At 39.3% G+C, this 23474-nt stretch overlaps 1 protein-coding gene across 1 annotated transcript in view; it reads left to right on the top strand.

The window, feature by feature from the left end:
• LOC128692134 (FAST kinase domain-containing protein 1, mitochondrial) overlaps positions 1–23474 on the top strand; it is a 122831-nt gene that overhangs the window by 29325 nt on the left and 70032 nt on the right. The gene's annotated exons all lie outside the window — the stretch shown is intronic.

Raw genomic sequence — 23474 nt, forward strand, 5'->3', positions numbered from 1 at the left:
GAACGCCGGCAAAGTAGCTTTGTTCATAGTGCCTGGTGGCAAGGAAGCTCTCACTCCCCACTCACTCTCTGGGCGAATTCTGACTCTCCTCTTCACAACTTACAGTTCTAAGACTGATGGAAGTGGAGCTGAAGACGAATTCTATGGTTTTGAACCATATGGTACCATTGTGCCATATGGTACAATTGTACCATATGGTACAATGGTACCATATGGTACAATGGTGCCATGTCATACAATGGTATATGGTACAATGGTACCATATACCATATGATACCATTGGTACAATGGTACCATATGGTACAGTGTACCATATAGTATATTGTACTATATGGTACATTATACCATATGGTACCCTGTACCATATGGTACCCTGTACCATATGGTACCCTGTACCATATGGTACTCTGCACCATATGTTATCCTGTACTGCATGGTACCCTATACCATATAGTACAGTGTACCATATGGTACCCTGTAACATATGATACTGTGTACCATATGGTCAATAGGTATTGGTGGCATGAGACACCAGCCAAGACTGAGTGAGTGGCGACACAAGCTAGCTACTGACTCGGCAGTTTCCGAGACAAAGTGCTTTGTCATCCACCTCAAGGAACACATCAGGTTCCTGTACACTTGTAAATATATAATAGAACGTTACTAATATACAACATTTTTGCATATTTTTGTTGTAAACAACTATTGTAAACAAAATAATAATGAAAATATTAGTGTTTATTGTGTTGAATACAACAGTACCATATGGTACAATGAACCATATGGTATTATTGTACTGTATGGTACAATGTACCATATGATACCATTGCATCATATGGTACCATTACACCATATGGTACCATAAGGTACCATTGCACCATATGGTACCATTGTATCATATGGTACCATTGTACCAAATGGTGCCATTGTACCATATGGTACCATTGTATCATATGGTACCATTGTACCAAATGGTGCCATTGTACCATATGGTACCATTGTATCATATGGTACCATTGCATTATATGTACCATTGCATCATGTGCCATTGTGCCATATTGTACCATATGGTACCATTGTATCATATGGTGCCATTGTACCATATGGTACAGTTGCACCTTATGGCACCATTGTACCATATGGTACCGTTGTATTCAACACAATAACCGCACTAATATTTTCATCATTTTGTTTACAGTAAACTTGTAAACAAGTTTTGTAAGCAATATAATGATAAACAAATTAGTGCAGTTATTGCGTGGAATACAATGAGTGTACACTTATACAATATACATTATATTGGTCTCACAGGCCACAAATGTTATTAGAAAAAGAAAAAAAAAACAGAAAAGAAAAGAAAAAAGTATAAAAAACGTGAAATAAAAAAAAATGGGATTTTGCGGAAGTCACTGATGTTGCCGCCACCCGGTCATTTTGGGTCAACTTTCCGCCACTGTATCTCGGTAAGTACTGATCAGAATTTTTTTTTTTTGTCTTATTACCTTCACAAAAATATACTCTTTAATTCTGTAAGAAAAAATAATTTTTTTTTTTTTTCAAAATTTCTTGAACACTGGAGCATCACTTCAGATTTTGGCCTTGGACCCTGAAGGGGTTAAGTAAAATTTTGGTTAAGCAAGTTCCATTTCCTAAAGTTATCATCATAATAATATTCTCTGTCCAATTTCAGAAAAAAAAAATTCCTGATGGAATTCAAAATTATGTTCATACTTACTAGAGATAGTTTACCTTTCTCTTCCTCTTCCATCCTTCACTCCCATTTGATCTTCTCTCCCATTGTTTAAGTAATAGCTGAGTCAGCATGCGGGGGGGAAGCTGAGTGAGGGCATTCTCCAGAAAGCAGCTTTCCACATTGTGTTACAAATATTCCCATTCTTTTCTGTTGCTTTTTTTTTATAGGCCTCACACTTGCTCCAACTCGCTATCACATCCATAAAAAGCCCCCCAACTCACTCACACTTCCCTCCTTCCCTCATCTACATAAATCATTTCCACACCCATAGATACTGCTAGGTTGGTAGACAGCAACCATTAGGGAAGGTACAGTACATTAGAACTTAAGAAAGAAGGAACACTGGCCCATGTCAGGCAGGTCCAATTCTCCTGCTGGCTTAAGCCAATGCCCTAACCTAGTCAGTTCAGGTCAGGTCACATTCACTTAAGGAAGGAGCATGGCATCTGACCTAGCAGCAGAAGCTAGTCACTTCCAACTCACACCCACCCACACCTACTCATCTAACCTATTTTTAAAACTGCACATCGTCTTAGCTTCTGTGACGGTACTCGGGAGTTTGTTCCACTCATCCACAACTCTATTACCAAACCAGTGCTTTCCTATATCCTTCCTAAATCTTAAATCCATTGCTGCAAGTCCTGTCTAGGCTAGATATTTTTAGCACTCTATTTACATCCCCTTTATTTATTCATGTTTTCCATTTATACACCTCAATCATATCCCACCTAATTCTATGTCTTTCTAGAGAGTGCAGGTTCAGGACCCTCAGTCTGTCCTCATAGGGAATATTTCTGATACATTGGATCAACTTTGTTATCCTCTTTTGTATGTTTTCCAGTGCATTTATATCCATTGTAGGAGTGAGGAAGAGCCAGTTGTGAGTGTGGGGGAAGTTCGTGAGGCAGTAGGTAAAATGAAAGGGGGTAAGGCAGCCGGGATTGATGGGATAAAGATAGAAATGTTAAAAGCAGGTGGGGATATAGTTTTGGAGTGGTTGGTGCAATTATTTAATAAATGTATGGAAGAGGGTAAGGTACCTAGGGATTGGCAGAGAGCATGCATAGTTCCTTTGTATAAAGGCAAAGGGGATAAAAGAGAGTGCAAAAATTATAGGGGGATAAGTCTGTTGAGTGTACCTGGTAAAGTGTATGGTAGAGTTATAATTGAAAGAATTAAGAGTAAGACGGAGAATAGGATAGCAGATGAACAAGGAGGCTTTAGGAAAGGTAGGGGGTGTGTGGACCAGGTGTTTACAGTGAAACATATAAGTGAACAGTATTTAGATAAGGCTAAAGAGGTCTTTGTGGCATTTATGGATTTGGAAAAGGCGTATGACAGGGTGGATAGGGGGGCAATGTGGCAGATGTTGCAAGTGTATGGTGTAGGAGTTAGGTTACTGAAAGCAGTGAAGAGTTTTTACGAGGATAGTGAGGCTCAAGTTAGAGTATGTAGGAAAGAGGGAAATTTTTTCCCAGTAAAAGTAGGCCTTAGACAAGGATGTGTGATGTCACCGTGGTTGTTTAATATATTTATAGATGGGGTTGTAAGAGAAGTAAATGCGAGGGTCTTGGCAAGAGGCGTGGAGTTAAAAGATAAAGAATCACACACAAAGTGGGAGTTGTCACAGCTGCTCTTTGCTGATGACACTGTGCTCTTGGGAGATTCTGAAGAGAAGTTGCAGAGATTGGTGGATGAATTTGGTAGGGTGTGCAAAAGAAGAAAATTAAAGGTGAATACAGGAAAGAGTAAGGTTATGAGGATAACAAAAAGATTAGGTGATGAAAGATTGAATATCAGATTGGAGGGAGAGAGTATGGAGGAGGTGAACGTATTCAGATATTTGGGAGTGGACGTGTCAGCGGATGGGTCTATGAAAGATGAGGTGAATCATAGAATTGATGAGGGAAAAAGAGTGAGTGGTGCACTTAGGAGTCTGTGGAGACAAAGAACTTTGTCCTTGGAGGCAAAGAGGGGAATGTATGAGAGTATAGTTTTACCAACGCTCTTATATGGGTGTGAAGCGTGGGTGATGAATGTTGCAGCGAGGAGAAGGCTGGAGGCAGTGGAGATGTCATGTCTGAGGGCAATGTGTGGTGTGAATATAATGCAGAGAATTCGTAGTTTGGAAGTTAGGAGGAGGTGCGGGATTACCAAAACTGTTGTCCAGAGGGCTGAGGAAGGGTTGTTGAGGTGGTTCGGACATGTAGAGAGAATGGAGCGAAACAGAATGACTTCAAGAGTGTATCAGTCTGTAGTGGAAGGAAGGCGGGGTAGGGGTCGGCCTAGGAAGGGTTGGAGGGAGGGGGTAAAGGAGGTTTTGTGTGCGAGGGGCTTGGACTTCCAGCAGGCATGCGTGAGCGTGTTTGATAGGAGTGAATGGAGACAAATGGTTTTTAATACTTGACGTGCTGTTGGAGTGTGAGCAAAGTAACATTTATGAAGGGATTCAGGGAAACCGGCAGGCCGGACTTGAGTCCTGGAGATGGGAAGTACAGTGCCTGCACTCTGAAGGAGGGGTGTTAATGTTGCAGTTTAAAAACTGTAGTGTAAAGCACCCTTCTGGCAAGACAGTGATGGAGTGAATGATGGTGAAAGTTTTTCTTTTTCGGGCCACCCTGCCTTGGTGGGAATCGGCCGGTGTGATAATAAATAAATAAAATTATATCCATTGTATAATACTGTGACCAGAACTGTGCAGCATAATCTAAATGAGGCCTAACCAAAGATATATAGAGTTGAAGAGCAACTGGAGGACTTTTATTATTTATACTTTTTGATATGAAGCCAAGGATACTGTTAGCTTTATTGCAAACACTTTTGCACTGTTGCAGACAGTAATATTAAGATCTACATTATTTAGTTTATATGTGGCACGGCTATTTTCCCATCCAACATTAAACTGCGTCTGCCACTTCTCCGACCACTGCATCAGTCTATTCAAATCATCCTGGAGTGCTCTAATGTCCTCATTAGAATGAACTGGACGGCTTATTTTGGTGTCATCAGCATATTTGCTTATGTCGCTATTTATTCCCTCATCTATGTCATTTACGTAAATTATGAACAACAAGGGGCCCAACACTGACCTCTGTGGAACACCGCTTGTGATGTGCCTCCATCCTGATTTCTCCCCATTTATGCAAACTCTCTGCTGCCTATTTATCAACCATGCCTCTGTCCAGGATAAAAACTTGTCCTCCTATTCCATGTGCATTAAGTTTCCTCAAGAGCCTCTGATGTGGAACTCTATCAAAAGCCTTACTGAAGTCCACATACACAATATCATATTCAGTACCATGATCTACCTCCTCAAATACCATAGTGAATAAAGTTAGTAAATCGTAAGACAGGAACGCCCCTTTGTATACAGTACAAAACAATTTTTATTTTTTTGCAAGTTTACATTGAGATTCTGTAGTTACAATAAAGAGTTGCAGTGCAAAGAGAGCCACTATCATGCCACGGCATTATGGGCAGACTAAATTAATGGCTTACAAACTACTTAATACTAGAGAAATTGATCATAGTTTATTTAAGTTGTACATCTGTTTTTATTTAAAGCAGACTGTAAGTTAACTCAAGTTACAATCAGGGGATATTACATTGGGACAGTTTGAAAGTATTTTGTAGGTTGTGTATATCAGTAGTAAATATTTAAGTTATATTGTTGAAATATAATATTGAGCATTGGTGAAAGTAGTTTACAGTATGAGAATGCTACAATATGGTGTAAGGCAGTATAGTTTTGTGCAGGTATTTATACTACAATGTACTATTAAGTTATACAGTGGAACCTCAAAAATCGAACTGCTCCCAACTCATCCAATTATGTAAGTGTATTTTTGTAAGTGCTTTTATAAGTGTATTTTTGAGGGTCTGAAATGGACTAATCTAATTTACATTATTCCTGATGGGAATAAATTCGTTCGGTAGCGACACTTGAACAGCCTTCTGGACCAAAGAAAGTTCTATATGTGAGGTTCCACTGTATATGAACTATGAGTATTTAAATTTTAAAGTGTTACAATTTAGATAATTGAGAGATCTTTTGGCAAATTTAAGTATTGAGTATTGTATATTTTTTTAGGGTGAGTAGATGGTTTTTGAGAAGAGTCTTAAATTAATGTTCAGACCGGGTTACTTAGTATTTATTGGTAATGAATTCCAAATTTTGGGGCCCTTTATGTGCATAGAGTTCTTACATAATGTGATGTGGACACTGGGTAGATCAAAAAGTGATCTGTATCTTGTGTTATGGTCGTGCGTCCTATTAACCCTTTGACTGTTTTGGTCGTATATACAGTGGTCCCTCGATAATCATCGGGCTTGATAGTCGTCCTTTTCGGAAATCATCGCATTATTTTCATCCAAACATTGGTTGGTTGACTCGCTAATCGTCATTCGTCCTGGACGTGTACTCACGGCTCTGAACCGCCTCGGCCTCCCTTCCCAGCCAGTGTGCCATTGTTTACCAGTGAGCGACGGTCCCCTCACTTGTTCATATGAAATATTTCATAATACAGTGGTCCCTCAATTATTGTCCTTAATCCATTCCTGGAAGTGGGACTATTATCGAAATAGACGAATTTTGAATCAATTTTCCCCATAAGAAATAATGTAAATCCAATTAATTCGTTCCAGACACCCAGAAGTATCAACAACAATTTTTCTTTTTTTTACCTAAAAGATAGATATTTATGCACAAAAGAATGAACATTCAACATGACAGTTACCTTTATTGAAGGCTGTTGTTGATGAATGGAAGATAGGGAGGAGGAGAGAGGGAAGAGAGGTTATTGTTTGGAAGGGGAATCCCCCTCCATAAGGACTCTAGGTCACTTCAGGGGTCACTTCCCTAGCATAAATATAGATTTACATGCAGAAAAAAATGCCAAATAAATGTAAAGCACTAATAAAATGTATAAATGAACACTGGTAATAGGGGTAGTTGATGAGTGGAACAGTCTGCCTAGTAGGGTGATCGAAGCTAAAACATTGGGTAGTTTCAAATTTAGGTTGGATAAATACATGAGTGAGAGGGGTTGGATTTGAGTCGGACTTGCACCTGAGCTTATTGCTTGGGTAGTATTTGTTCTGTTAGTGGGTTGGATTTGTGAAGGACCGGCCTAGTATGGGCCAACAGGCTTATTGCAGTGTTCCTCCTTTCTTATGTTCTAAAAGCTATGGCTTAGGTAGTTTCAAATTTAGGTTGGATAAATACACAAGTGAGAGGGGTTGGATTTGAGTCAGACTTGCACCTGAGCTTATTGCTTGGGTAGCATTTGTTCTGTTAGTGGGTTGGATTTGTGAAGGACCGGCCTAGTATGGGCTAGCAGGCCGACTGCAGTGTTCCTCCTTTCTTATGTTCTTATTGAAGACTTGTTTGTGTGAGGGAGGGATGGTAAGTTTATTGTTGGAGAATATAACACTAATATCAACTTTACGGCTTATTTATCTATCACAATTCAACTAATATGACATAATAAACAATAATAATAACATAGAAACATGGAATGTACTCTAGAATGAATAAAATAAGTCATTACGTATGTCACGAGAGGTGTTGTGTTGTGTTGTTGTTGGGTATATAAGGGCCGCTGAGAGTAAGCCGTCCATAGTGGTGGTGAAGCAGCAGCTGAGGCGGTGGTGTTTTCTGTAGCCCTATATAACTCCAACAACATTGGAGGAGTTGGTAGAATTGCTGAATCACTAAAGAAGGCACCCTCTACCACCATCACTACCACCTTCTACCACTATTACAACTGTTACCACCATCACTACTACCTTCTACCACCATCAAGCACTATCACAACTGCTTCCACTCTACCACCACCACCTTTGTATTTTTCTACAAACTTTTTCATAAATTATATGTGTTTCTCACATTCTTTACCAAAGGACTGGCACTAGAAGCTTTCTTTGGAGCCATGGTAGCTTATTTAGCACTTGCAAGCACTAAAATCAATGGAATATTATGAAATATTTCGTAGGAGCAAGTGAGGGGACCGTCACTCACTGGTAAACAATGGCACACTGGCTGGGAAGGCAGGCCCAGACGACTCAGAGCGTGAGTATGCGTCCCAGACGCAGGACGATTAGCGAGTTAACGGACCATTTGCGAGCCAATGTTTAGACTAAATAACGGGACTATTTCCGAAATGGACGACTTTCAGGCCGGACGATTATTGAGTGACCACTGTATTCCATTCATTTTAGAGCTTGCAAGTGCTAAATAAGCTACCATGGCTCCAAAGAAAGCTTCTAGTGCCAGTCCTTTGGTAAAGAATGTGAGAAACACATATAATTTATGAAAAAGTTTGTAGAAAAATACAAAGGTGGTGGTGGTAGAGTGGAAGCAGTTGTGATAGTGGTTGATGGTGGTAGAAGGTAGTAGTGATGGTGGTAACAGTTGTAATAGTGGTAGAAGGTGGTAGTGATGGTGGTAGAGGGTGCCTTCTTTAGTGATTCAGCGATTCTACCAACTTCTCCAATGTTGTTGGAGGAGTTGGTAGAGAAGGTAAAGAAGGTAAGAAATACGATAGAATTTAAGAAAAAACATCATTGAGCAATATGAAAGGGGCGTACATGTGGCCAAACTGGCCAGGATGTATAACAAATCCTGTACAACCATATCTTCCATCGTGGCCAAGAAAAACGAAATCAAGGAAGCTGTTGTTGCAAAGAGGGTAAATATGCTGACCAAAATGAGATCACCAGTACTTGAAGATGCTGAGAAGTTATTATTGGTGTGGATAAACGAGAAACAATTAGCAGGAGATAGTCTTATGACATCGATTATTTGTGAAAAGGCTAGGCAGTTGCATGACGATCTGGTAAAGAAATTGCCTGCAACGAGTACTGATATTTGTGACTTTAAGGCCAGCAAAGGTTGGTTTGAGAGATTTAACCCTTTCAGGGTTTCGGCCGTACTAGTACGGCTTACGCACCAAGGTTTTTGACTTACTAGTACACCTAAATTCTAGTGCCCTCAAATCTAGTGAGAGAAAGCTGGTAGGCCTACATATGAAAGAATGGGTCTATGTGGTCAATGTGCGTGGTATAAAAAGAATCCTGCAGCACACAGTGTGTAATAAGAAAAAAAAACTTTGACAATGTTTTTGGATTAAAACAGCAACTTTGCACTGTATTTTCATATGGTATTTATTGTTGTATTCTAGTTTTCCTGGTCTTATTTTATAGAATGGAAGACATATTACAGAAATTGAGATGATTATGACTGGTTTTACAAAGAAAACTACCTTGAAATTGCGCTCAAAGTAGCAGAAATGTTCGATTTTTACCAAAGTTCAAAAGTAAACAAATCTTGCTATGCATCCAATACACGTCAACAGGCGAGTCTAATATTCTTTCACAAGTGCGCTGATAATATTTATACCATTTCTACACCAATGCAGTAGTCTGCATAACAGTAAATCTTCTATTTTTTTGTGAGAATGAAAATTCAAAGTGGAAAGCAAAAGAATGTAAGAGGGGCCTGGGGACGTGACTAATGAACAGAGGAAATGTTATTTTAGTGCCAGAAATGTCTTTCTTGTTTATTCTGGACCCTATTCGGAAATTGGCATCTTTTGAAATTTGTGTGAAATTGGCAAAATTGCTAAATTGTGCAAGACAGGTATACAATACCGACAAGATGAAAGTTAAGACACTTGTGCAACATCTGGATATCTTTATTGTAGACGTTTCGCCATCCAGTGGCTTTATCAATACAGATTCTTGGACATAATTAGAAAACAGAAGAACTAAATACAAAAGATGAGGTAATCAGTCCCTCAGCCTTGGAGGTGGTGTTTCGAGCACCGTGGTTGTAGAGATTCTGAAGCCCAGGCAAGAAGACTGGCACTTATATAGGCATCAGTGAATAGGGACGTGTAGCAGACGAGGGCATAGTCACTGGTAGGCGGGATTCCCCAGTGGAAGTAGGTCCTTCCCAAATTGATGGGTTAGTTGTTGTAGCCATGAAGAAGGTCATGTAGATGTCCTTTGAACCAAGATTCCATGATGTTGCAGTGCCTGACAAGTTGTGCAAGACAGGTATACAATACCGACAAGATGAAAGTTTAGACACTTGTGCAACATCTGGATATCTTTATTGTAGACGTTTCGCCATCCAGTGGCTTTATCAATGCAGATTCTTGGACATAATTAGAAAACAGTCTTCTTGCCTGTGCTTCAGAATCTCTACAACCACGGTGCTCCAAACACCACCTCCAAGGCTGAGGGACTGATTACCTCATCTTTTGTGTTTAGTTCTTCTGTTTTCTAATTATGTCCAAGAATCTGTATTGATAGAGCCACTGGATGGCGAAATGTCTACAATAATGATATCCAGATGTTGCACAAGTGTCTTAACTTTCAAAATTGCTAAATTCTGACCACTGTATTGGATATTTGAAATCACTAAATGGGTGGTTTCCTGTACTCATTCGATAGAAAAAATGGAGTTCTAGCGAGATAGTTATGATTTTTGTCGATAAGTACACTGGAATTGGCCGAAAATAGGGCTCAAAGTGGGTAAAATTGCCGATGCGTAAACATCGTCGAGACCGCTAAATTTGCGAGAGCATAATTCCGTAAGTTTTCCATCAAATTTCATACTTTTGGTGTCATTATGATCGGGAAAAGATTCTCTATCTTTTCATAAGAAAAAATAATTTTTTTTTTTAAATTTGGCCGACCCTGAAAACAAGTCTCTGAGAGGGCCTGTCGATTCAGGGTCGACAAAATTGCAGCTACAAAATTCGTAAGTGAATTCAAGGAGTACATAGAGGCTGAAGGACTGGAACCTGAACAAGTGTTCAGTTGTGACGAAACAGGCCTCTTTTGAAAGAAAATGCCAAAGAGGATCTACATTACTCAGGAGGAAAGGGACTGCCAGGACACAAGCCTATAAAAGACAGGCTGACACTCATGTTATGTGCTAATGCTAGTGGGGATTACAAAGTGAAGCCATTACTAGTGTACCATTCTGAAAATCCCAGAGTGTTTAGGAAAAACAATGTTATGAAGAGTAAATTGTGTTTGTTTTGGAGATCTAATAATAAGGCATGGGTCACGAGGGAAATTTTCGTTGAGTGATTCAATGAAGTGTTTGGCCCTAGTGTGAAGAATTACCTCATGGAAAAGAAATTGGATCTCAAGTGCCTTCTAGTAATGGACAATGCACCTGCTCATCCTCCAAACTTGGATGACCTAATTCTGCAGGAGTTTGGGTTCATCACAGTAAAGTTCTTGCCCCCGAATACCACTCCTCTCCTCCAGCCCATGGACCAGCAGGTCATTTCAAACTTTAAAAAACTCTACACCAAAGCAATGTTTCAAAGGTGCTTTAATGTGACCTCAGACACTCACTTGACCCTAAGAGATTTTTGGAAAGAACACTTCAGTATCCTCCATTGCATAAGCCTTATAGGTAAGGCTTGGGAAGGAGTGAGTACCAGGACTTTGAACTCTGCTTGGAGAAAATTGTGGCCAGATTGTGTCCACAAGAGGGATTTTAAAGGGTTTGTGGCTGACTCTGATGAGCCTATGTCGGTTGTGAACTCTATTGTGGCATTGGGGAGTTCCATGGGGTTGGATGTGAGTTTGGAGGATGTGGAAGAGTTGGTGGAGGACCACAACGAAGAGCTAACCACTGAGGAGTTGCAAGAGCTTCAGCAGGAACAGCAACAGACTGCAGCTCAGAATCTTGCTGCAGAGGAGGAGGAAGAGAGATGGAAGAAGGTGCATTCTTCAGAAATTAAGGAGATTTTTGAAATGTGGGGTAGGATGGAAAGATTTATGGAGAAACATCACCCTGAGAAGGATGTTGAAAGCCATATCAGCAACTTGTACAGTGACAGAGTCTTGGCTCATTTTAGGGAAGTTTTAAAGAGACGCCAGAAACAGAGCTCTCTGGACACTTTTTTTGCGAGACAGGACTCCAGTGACTCTCAAGCTTGTTCTAGTGGCATTAAGAAACAGAGAAGAGAAGTAACCCCAGAAAAGGACTTGGTACCTGAGGTGTTGATGGAAGGGGATTCCCCTTCCAAACATTAATCCAGCCTCTCTCCTCCTCCAGTCTTCAATACACTAAGAAGACTCGCCAATAAAGGTAAGTGTTACGCTGTTAATGTTTCATTCATCATGTACCATTGTATTGTTTATGTACTACATCTATATTTCATGTAAAAAAATTTTTTGTTTTAATACTTCTGGGTGTCAAGAACGGATTAATTGTATTTACATTATTTCTTATGGGGAAAATTTATTCAAAAATTGTCTATTTCGATAATCGTCACACTTCCAGGAACGGATTAATGACGATAAACGAGGGCCCACTGTATACGTAGTATGCAACCTTGTTTCGGACGTATTAATACACGTAAATTCTAGCAGCTTCAAATCAAGCAGGAGAAAGCTGGTAGGCCCTCATGTGAGGGAATGGGCCTGTGTGGTCAGTGTGTGCCACATAAAAAAAATCCTGCAGCATGCAGTGCATAATGAGATAAAAAAAACTGACCGTTTTTTTTGGATTAAAAGGCCGACTTTGAGGTGTATTTTCATATAGTATTTATCGTTGTATTCTCATTTTCATAGTCTCACGTGATAAAATGGAAAACATATTACAGAAATAGAGATGATTTTGATTAGTTTCACGATGAAAATGACCTTGAAATTGAGCTCAAAGTAGCAGAAATGTTCGATAACCAATGTTCAGGAGTAAGCAAATCACACCACACGTCCAATACACGTCAACTGGGGAGTCTAATATTCTTTCACTATTATTATTTTTTTTTTTATTATCACACTGGCCGATTCCCACCAAGGCAGGGTGGCCCAAAAAAGAAAAACTTTCACCATCATTCACTCCATCACTGTCTTGCCAGAAGGGTGCTTTACACTACAGTTTTTAAACTGCAACATTAACACCCCTCCTTCAGAGTGCAGGCACTGTACTTCCCATCTCCAGGACTCAAGTCCGGCCTGCCGGTTTCCCTGAACCCCTTCATAAATGTTACTTTGCTCACACTCCAACAGCACGTCAAGTATTAAAAACCATTTGTCTCCATTCACTCCTATCAAACACGCTCACGCATGCCTGCTGGAAGTCCAAGCCCCTCGCACACAAAACCTCCTTTACCCCCTCCCTCCAACCTTTCCTAGGCTGACCCCTACCCCACCTTCCTTCCACTACAGACTGATACACTCTTGAAGTCATTCTGTTTCGCTCCATTCTCTCTACATGTCCGAACCACCTCAACAACCCTTCCTCAGCCCTCTGGACAACAGTTTTGGTAATCCCGCACCTCCTCCTAACTTCCAAACTACGAATTCTCTGCATTATATTCACACCACACATTGCCCTCAGACATGACATCTCCACTGCCTCCAGCCTTCTCCTCGCTGCAACATTCATCACCCATGCTTCACACTCATATAAGAGCGTTGGTAAAACTATACTCTCATACATTCCCCTCTTTGCCTCCAAGGACAAAGTTCTTTGTCTCCACAGACTCCTAAGTGCACCACTCACCCTTTTCCCCTCATCAATTCTATGATTCACCTCATCTTTCATAGACCCATCCGCTGACACGTCCACTCCCAAATATCTGAATACATTCACCTCCTCCATACCCTCTCCCTCCAATCTGATATCCAATCTTTCATCACCTAATCTTTTTGTTATCCTCATAACCTTACTCATTCCTGTATTCACTTTTAATTTTCTTCTTTTGCACACCCTACCAAATTCATCCACCAATCTCTGCAACTTCTCTTCAGAATCTCCAAAGAGCACAGTCTCATCAGCAAAGAGCAACTGTGACAACTCCCACTTTATGTGTGATTCTTTATCTTTTAACTCCACGCCTCTTGCCAAGACCCTCACATTTACTTCTCTTACAACCCCATCTATAAATATATTAAACAACCACGGTGACATCACACATCCTTGTCTAAGGCTTACTTTTACTGGGAAATAATTTCCCTCTTTCCTACATACTCTAACTTGAGCCTCACTATCCTCGTAAAAACTCTTCACTGCTTTCAGTAACCTACCTCCTACACCATACACATGCAACATCTGCCACATTGCCCCCCTATCTACCTTGTCATACGCCTTTTCCAAATCCATAAATGCCACAAAGACCTCTTTAGCCTTATCTAAATACTGTTCACTTATGTGTTTCACTGTAAACACCTGTTCCACACACCGCCTACCTTTCCTAAAGCCTCCTTGTTCATCTGCTGTCCTATTCTCCGTCTTACTCTTAATTCTTTCAATAATAACTCTACCATACACTTTACCAGGTACACTCAACAAACTTATCCCCCTATAATTTTTGCACTCTCTTTTGTCCCCTTTGCCTTTATAGAAAGGAACTATGCATGCTCTCTGCCAATTCCTAGGTACCTTACCCTCTTCCATACATTTATTAAATAATTGCACCAACCACTCCAAAACTATATCCCCACCTGCTTTTAACATTTCTATCTTTATCCCATCAATCCCGGCTGCCTTACCTCCTTTCATTTTACCTACTGCCTCACGAACTTCCCCCACACTCACAACTGGCTCTTCCTCACTCCTACAAGATGTTATTCCTCTTTGCCCTATACACGAAATCACAGCTTCCCTATCTTCATCAACATTTAACAATTCCTCAAAATATTCCCTCCATCTTCCCAATTCCTCTAACTCTCCATTTAATAACTCTCCTCTCCTATTTTTAACTGACAAATCCATTTGTTCTCTAGGCTTCCTTAACTTGTTAATCTCACTCCAAAACTTTTTCTTATTTTCAACAAAATTTGTTGATAACATCTCACCCACTCTCTCATTTGCTCTCTTTTTACATTGCTTCACCACTCTCTTAACCTCTCTCTTTTTCTCCATATACTCTTCCCTCCTTGCATCACTTCTACTTTGTAAAAACTTCTCATATGCTAACTTTTTCTCCCTTACTACTCTCTTTACATCATCATTCCACCAATCGCTCCTCTTCCCTCCCGCATCCACCTTCCTGTAACCACAAACTTCTGCTGAACACTCCAACACTACATTTTTAAACCTACCCCATACTTCTTCGACCCCACTGCCTATGCTCTCATTAGCCCATCTATCCTCCAATAGCTGTTTATATCTTACCCTAACTGCCTCCTCTTTTAGTTTATAAACCTTCACCTCTCTCTTCCCTGATGCTTCTATTCTCCTTGTGATATGATATATCTTTGGCCCCTCTATAAACATGTACATCCTGAAGTCTACTCAACAGTCTTTTATCTACCAATACATAATCCAACAAACTACTGTCGTTTCGCCCTACATCATATCTTGTATACTTATTTATCCTCTTTTTCCTAAAATATGCATTACCTATAACTAAACCCCTTTCTATACAACGTTCAATCAAAGGGCTCCCATTATCATTTACACCTGGCACCCCAAACTTACCTACCACACCCTCTCTAAAAGTTTCTCCTACTTTAGCATTCAGGTCCCCTACCACAATTGCTCTCTCACTTGGTTCAAAGGCTCCTATACATTCACTTAACATCTCCCAAAATCTCTCTCTCTCCTCTACATTCCTCTCTTCTCCAGGTGCATACACGCTTATTATGACCCACTTTTCGCATTCAACCTTTACTTTAATCCACATAATTCTTGAATTTACACATTCATATTCTCTTTTCTCCTTCCATAACTGATCCTTCAACATTACTGCTACCCCTTCCTTTGCTCTAACTCTCTCAGATACTCCAGATTTAATCCCATTTATTTCCCCCCACCGAAACTCCCCTACCCCCTTCAGCTTTGTTTCGCTTAGGGCCAGGACATCTAACTTCTTTTCATTCTTCTTTTCATTCTTTCACTAGGGCACTGATATTATTTATACCATTTTTACAATAATGCAGTAGTCTGCATAACAGTAAATTTTGTATTTTTTATATGAATAAAAAATCAAAATAGAAAGCAATAATAATATAAGAGGGGCCTAGAGACGTGACTAATGAACAGAGGACATGTTATTTTAGTGCCAAGAATGTCTACATTGTTTATTCTGGACCCCATTTTGAAATTGGCATCTTTTTTAATTTGCGTGAAATTGGCCAAATTGTCAATTTCTGACCACTTTACTGGGTAGTTCACATCGGCAAATGGGCAGTTTCTTGTACTCATCTGATAGAAAAAGTGGAGTTCTAAAGCAATAGCTATGAGTTTGGTCAACTGGAACAACGGAATTGGCCAAAAACAGGGCTCAAAGTTGGCGAGATCGGCAGTGCGTATATGTCGCCGAGACTGCTAACTTCACGAGAGCGTAATTCCGTGAGTTTTTGACCAAATTTCACACTTTTGGTGTCATTACCATCGGGAAAAAATTCTCTATCATTTCATAAGAAAAAATAATTTTTTTTTTTTCCAAAAATTCTGCAACACAGAATGAGTTTCAGAAAGGGCTTGCGACAGTCAAAGGGTTAAGGTTGGTGAGGAGAAGTTTGAGTGAATGGTTTATGTTGAGTGTAGTGTTCTGTGTATGTAGTAGGTGCAAGAATAAGTATAGATGTTCTTTACGGTGAGTAGTTTTAGACTTTTGAATATTGGTGGAGTATGCTGTCTGGAGTGGAAATTTGTTATCATTCTGATTGCAGCCTTTTGCTGGGTTATTAGTGGTCTTAGATGATTTAATGTTGTTGATCCCCATGCACAAACTCCATAGGTGAGATAAAGGTAGATGAGTGAGTGATACAGTGCAAGGAGAGCTGATTGTGGAACATAGTACCATATCTTTGATAGTATGCCTACTGTCTTAGAGATTTTCTTGGAAATTTGTCAAGGTGGATTCCTAGGAATTTTCCCTCTGTGCATCTTACGATGGGTGATCCATTTAGCATTATGTTAAGTGGAGCATTTGTGGCTCTGTTTCCAAACTGAATGAAATAGGTTTTGTCAGTATTGAGTGTAAGCTTGTTAGTCATCATCCAGGTAGATATTTTCTGCAATTCAGCATTAACAATGTTTGCCAGTATGACTGAGTTTGGGTGAGAGAAGACGTATGTTGTGTCATCTGCAAATAATATGGGTTTGAGTAGTTGTGATGTATTCGGTAGGTCATTGAGGTAAATGAGAAAGAGAAGAGGGCCAAGGACACTTCCTTGTGGGACCCCAACTGTATTGGTTATGTGGAAGAGTTAGCTCCATTTGTGTACACATATTGGCTTCTGTTACTAAGGTATGACTTTAGGTAGTTGAGGGAGTGCCCTCTTATACCATAGTGTGTTAATTTAATGTGCAGCAAATCATGATCGACTGTATCAAAAGCTATATGTAAATCAATAAAGATTCCCAGCTGGACTTCTTTCTTCTCGAGAGCAGTGTATATTAGTTCTAGCATGTGTACAATAACATCATTTGTTCTTTTATTAGTCTTGAATCCAAACTGAGAGGGGTTGAATATGTCTTTTGAGAGATGAGGTTGGAATAGATCTGCCTGTGAATTAATTTTTCAAAGATTTTAGAGAGCAGAGGTAAGTTAGATATTGGTCTATAGTTTTTCAAGTCTGTTTGATCTCCTTTGTGGATTGGGGTGACCCTCGCTGTTTTGAGAATTTGCTGGGAAGGTGGAGGATTTGATGGATTTTTTAAAGAGTGTTGCAGTAATTGGTAACAGTACTTAAGAAGCTTTTTTGTCCTTAAAAGGTGGTAAGTTATTTATATCTCCTGCCTTGTTTTTAAGGGTGTTGATGATCAAGACTTCTGTTGGGTTTGTTGGAGCTAGGAATAGTGTATTCGGGTAGGTACCCATGAGGTAGTCTGATGGACAGGTGTTTGAGCTTGGGGTTTTGCTCACTAGATTCTTTCATATGTTGGAGAAGAAAACATTGAGTCTGCTGTTTCATTTGGTGGGAGTAAGGGTTCATCTGATTTTGTTAATTTGACTGCTTTGTTTTTGGATATCTTTTTAGTTCCTAGAATTTCAGATTGGGTTTTCCAGGTCTTTTTCATATCACCTTTTATGTTATGTAATCTGTTCTCATAATACAATTTTTTTGACCTTCTTATCAGGCTGGTAAGGACTGACGAGTAACGTTTGGAATAGCCTTTAGTTATTTGGCCCATTCTATACTGTTTTTCATATAGGTGCTTTGTGTTAATGGATTTAAGGATGCTGGGTGTTAGCCATGGACTGTTTAGTCTCTTAGCTGTGATCTGTTTAGTTTTTTGGGGGCAGTGCTTGTTATAGAGGTAATGTTTTCTTTTAGAAAATTATTAATACATTCATCAGTATCTGTATATGTTTCTAGCTCATTATTCCAGTCGATGTTAATCATAGCTGTTATAAAGTTATTAACTGCTGTCTCATTATGTAGTCTGAAGGTAACTTTAGTAGTGTCTTGGGGCAATTTACCTAGGTTGGTTATGAGAAAGGTAGTATAGTGGTCTGTGGTGTTGTCTTTGATTATCCCTGATTTTAAAGGGGATATGGTGTTAATCCAGATGTGGTCTAATAAGGAGACACTGGTCTTGGAGATTCTTTTGGGTTTTGTTATTGTTGGTAGCAACAAGCAGTTGCTCATAGTGTTTGTGAATTCGGTTACTTGTGGGTCCTGGTCATGTAGGAGATTTATGTTGAAATCTCCTGTGAGCAATAAGTGGTCTTTGTCACTAAAATGGTAAATGTTTGACTGTGGTACTCTGTAGACGTTTATGGCTGTGAGGGGTTTTTGCAGGTCTTTTGATTTAAATTTAGTTATTATATATTCTCCATGTTCATCCCTTTTGCAAGAATTATTGATACATTCAAGTTGATCTGAGTAGTATATAGCTGTTCCACCCCATTGCTGGTCTGTCCTACAATTGGGTATGGCTGTGTAACCAGGAATGGCACAGACATCTGTAGTACCATGCTTAGCCAGGTTTCGGTGAGTGTGATGATTGACATACTGGCATGCAGGGAATTGAGTAATGCTGTGAGGTCGTCGTAATATTTGCTCAAAGATCTGACATTGTAATTAAAGATAGTTATGTTATTGTTGGCTCTGTCTTTGCTTGGTCTGCTGTATAATAATTACAGTTGCTGTTTGATGCGTGTAAGTCATTTGATAAAAGGTTGATATCAGGGTCAATGCTTGTAATCATATGATTGTGTGTGATTCTACAACTAGACTTTTGAACTAAGTATTATGTTGGACTTAATATTATGAAGCTAAATTTATTTATCTTACTAGCTAATGGATTGTTTCAGGTAGTTTTTAAAGCAAAATTTTTTTACAGAGATACTGTTAACTCTTAATATAGTATAATTTTATGATTTAATATTGAACTGTTGTATTAATACTGAACACAATAATATTGATTGATACTGGAAGTAATAATTAAAATTAATAGTCTGCAGGTAATGGTAGTCAAAAGATAAAATAAAGAAACAGATCTTAATAGTTTATAAATAGTAGATTAAAATAAGTAATTACATGTATATAGTACAGGGATATTGCTAACTCTTATTATGGCACAAGTTTGACAATATAAGCTTGCAACAACACAAGACACAGATCTCTTTTTGATATACCTTGTGTCCATATCACACTGTGTAAAAACTCTATGCACATAAAGGGCCCCAAAATATGGAATTCATTACCAGAAGATATTAAAGTAACCCAGTCTGAAAATCAATTTAAGACTCTTCTCAAAAGCCACTTAATCACCCTAGACTAAATGCTAAATACACGAGGGCCCCGCTTTACGGCGTTTTGCTTTACGGCGTTCCGCTAATACGGACATTTCAAATTATGACCAAAACTCGCTATATGGCTCCCCCCACCTGTCTTTCTAATACGGTCACAGCGGCCCACCGAGTTTGTTTACATTCTCCCTGAGCACATCTCCTTATTATGTCTGGAAACTTTCCAAAATTTCAAGTGTTTTAAAGTTATTGTATATTTTATATGTATTGTACTTGATAATTAAACTTGTGTACACCTGTACCTAAATAAACTTACACACTGTGCTGGCATGTAGGTACACATTAAAATCACTAAGAGTCTCTCTACTCTTGATGCAATAATAATAATAATAATAATAATAATAATAATAATAATAATAATCTCTTGGGCGCATTAATGTCGCATATTACGTTAATATAGACATTTCCCTTAATCTATCTATGATATTTTTTCAAAATTATATAAGAAACACATTATGTAACACACAAACATGATACATGCACCCACAGTATAAAAATTTATACAAACATATATGAGATGTTTACCAAACGGTTTGTAGAAGTGTCGGAAGAATTACGTTTTCTCTAGCCCGTCACCTGTTACTAGGGATAACTGTAGAAAAATATTCCTTTCGTATGCCTTCACTTTATAGCTATAATTCTGTACTAACTTGTACACAGTGTAAGAGTATTTGTTTCGTGATTTAATTATTATAATAATAATAAAAATATTATAAGGTAAAAGTTTCACAAACTCTTACAAATGTACATGAATGAACTAAAACTGGACACGTATTAATACCATCTATTTCGCCTGACCGAGTGATCGTCCACAACCTGTTCAGTTTGTTTGTTTACGCTGTCTGAGCTCGGTGTATCATTAATTGTTGTATATTACATTAATATACACATTTTCATTAATCCATCCGTGATATTTTTTTCAAAATTATATAATAAACACGATACATAACATAAATACATAACAACATATGTGTAGAGAACCTAGGATAACCCAAAAAAGTCAGAGTGACTTACTTCCATTGCCTTCACTCAGAGCATCATTTCTTCTCAAAATGATGTTACATGAGAATGGGAGTGTTCTTCTTTATTTATTCTACCGTATCAATGTAGAGACAACCTGTACACAATGTAACTTGTACACAAACCAGATGTGTACACTGTTTACAAAACTTACCTTCGCCTGGTTTGTTTACATAACTCTGCGCCTGTCCTCTCTCATGCACTCATTCTTTCTCTCTGGTATGGTAGCCTGGCTGACTACCATACATACCACACTTGATTTTTTACAATAAATACTACTCATCTCACCCTATATTTTAAGGTAAGTAATGAGTGAACTGTATATACATTTTATCGCTCTGGGATGCTTAAATATCATAGAATAGTATGTGTGGGTGGGGTGGCCTGGTATGGTAGCCTGGCTGACTACCATACATACCACACTTGATTTCTTACAATAAATACTTGTCTCACCCTAGATTAAGACTATAAATATTTTAAGGTAAGTAATGAGTGCACTATGTGTGTATTGTACTTTTTTATTGTTTTTTGATGCCTGGTTCTATTGCTAACATAATATATGTTAGTGTAAACTTGTTATCTAGTGTTTGTATGCATTTGTAAGTGGAAAAAAAGGGTGTTCCACTTTACGGCAGTTTCCGCTTTACGGCGGTAGCCTGGAACCTAACCCGCCGTATAAGTGGGGCCCTCCTGTACTCAGTATACATTTACTTGCCTATGTACTCCCACATCATAACTGAAACAATCACATTGAACCTTTTATCCATTGTTGATAGGAATATAATTGAATCATTTTTTTCACAAAAGCATTTTAGAATATAAATACGTATATCTTTGTATTATACAAATTTTGAGACATTTATAATTAATATTCTGCTGTACAACTATGAAATAATTACTTTCCTACTGTACAACTATGATATACTACTCCTTAGTATTAAGTAGTCTGTAAGCCAATAATGTTAAGTTGGCCCATAATGCCAAGGCATAATAGAGGCTCTCTTTGCATTGCATCCCACTATTGTATATACACAATCTCAATGTACTGTTTGCAAAGACATTAAATAAATAAATAAATAAATAAATAAATAAATAAACAGTAATAGTAAGCAAGTAATGGTAAATTAAAAAAAAATAAAAAATAAAAAAGAGGGTTAGTTAAATATTATTGTAGTACAATTATGATGATGCAATATTGCACTGGGTGTAGTGTAAGGTTATATAACACTTAAGTATCTGAATTAGCACCTTATGTATCTAAGTAACTGAGAATCAAATATTGCTATTCACTATCAAATATGAAAATAAGGGTTAAAATTAATATTAAAGCTAAAAGTGTACAAGTTTACTGTAATGCACTTGGTAGTAAAATAGTAAAATTTGGGGTTCAAAAATGCAAGTACTAGTGCAATAAATGTAAAGACTATAAAGAGTAGTGGCCTGCAGTAAGTGGTTAGGAAGGCAGGCTGCAAGGTATAATAGTTGGCCTGCACTTGGTGGTTAGGAAGGCAGGCTGCAAGGTATAATAGTTGGCCTGCACTTGGTGGTTAGGAAGGCAGGCTGCAAGGTATAATAGTTGGCCTGCACTTGGTGGTTAGGAAGGCAGTCTGCAAGGTATAATAGTTGGCCTGCACTTGGTGGTTAGGAAGGCAGGCTGCAAGGTATAATAGTTGGCCTGCACTTGGTGGTTAGGAAGGCAGGCTGCAAGGTATAATAGTTGGCCTGCACTTGGTGGTTAGGAAGGCAGGCTGCAAGGTATAATAGTTGGCCTGCACTTGGTGGTTAGGAAGGCAGGCTGCGAGGTATAATAGTTGGCCTGCACTTGGTGGTTAGGAAGGCAGGCTGCAAGGTATAATAGTTGGCCTGCACTTGGTGGTTAGGAAGGCAGGCTGCAAGGTATAATAGTTGGCCTGCACTTGGTGGTTAGGAAGGCAGGCTGCAAGGTATAATAGTTGGCCTGCACTTGGTGGTTAGGAAGGCAGGCTGTGAGGTATAATAGTTGGCCTGCACTTGGTGGTTAGGAAGGCAGGCTGCAAGGTATAATAGTTGGCCTGCACTTGGTGGTTAGGAAGGCAGGCTGCAAGGTATAATAGTTGGCCTGCACTTGGTGGTTAGGAAGGCAGGCTGTGAGGTATAATAGTTGGCCTGCACTTGGTGGTTAGGAAGGCAGGCTGCAAGGTATAATAGTTGGCCTGCACTTGGTGGTTAGGAAGGCAGGCTGTGAGGTATAATAGTTGGCCTGCACTTGGTGGTTAGGAAAGCAGGCTGTGAGGTATAATAGTTGGCCTGCACTTGGTGGTTAGGAAGGCAGGCTGCGAGGTATAATAGTTGGCCTGCACTTGGTGGTTAGGAAGGCAGGCTGTGAGGTATAATAGTTGCCCTGCACTTGGTGGTTAGTAAGGCAGTCTGCGAGGTATAATAGGTGGCCTGCACTTGGTGGTTAGGAAGGCAGGCTGTGAGGTATAATAGTTGGCCTGCACTTGGTAGTTAGGAAGGCAGGCTGTGAGGTATAATAGTTGGCCTGCACTTGGTGGTTAGGAAGGAACTCTGCGAGGTATAATAGTTGGCCTGCACTTGGTGGTTAGGAAGGCATGCTGCGAGGTATAATAGTTGGCCTGCACTTGATGGTTAGGAAGGCAGGCTGCGAGGTATAATAGTTGGCCTGCACTTGGTGATTAGGAAGGCAGTCTGCAAGATATAATAGTTGGCCTGCACTTGGTGGTTAGGAAGGCAGGCTGCAAGGTATAATAGTTGGCCTGCACTTGGTGGTTAGGAAGCCAGGCTGTGAGGTATAATAGTTGGCCTGCACTTGGTGGTTAGGAAGGCAGTCTGCGAGGTATAATAGTTGGCCTCCACTTGGTGGTTAGGAAGGCAGGCTGCGAGGTATAATAGTTGGCCTGCACTTGGTGGTTAGGAAGGCAGGCTGCAAGGTATAATAGTTGGCCTGCACTTGG

The sequence above is a fragment of the Cherax quadricarinatus genome, chromosome 6 (assembly GCF_038502225.1).
Source record: "Cherax quadricarinatus isolate ZL_2023a chromosome 6, ASM3850222v1, whole genome shotgun sequence".
NCBI lineage: Eukaryota > Metazoa > Arthropoda > Malacostraca > Decapoda > Parastacidae > Cherax > Cherax quadricarinatus.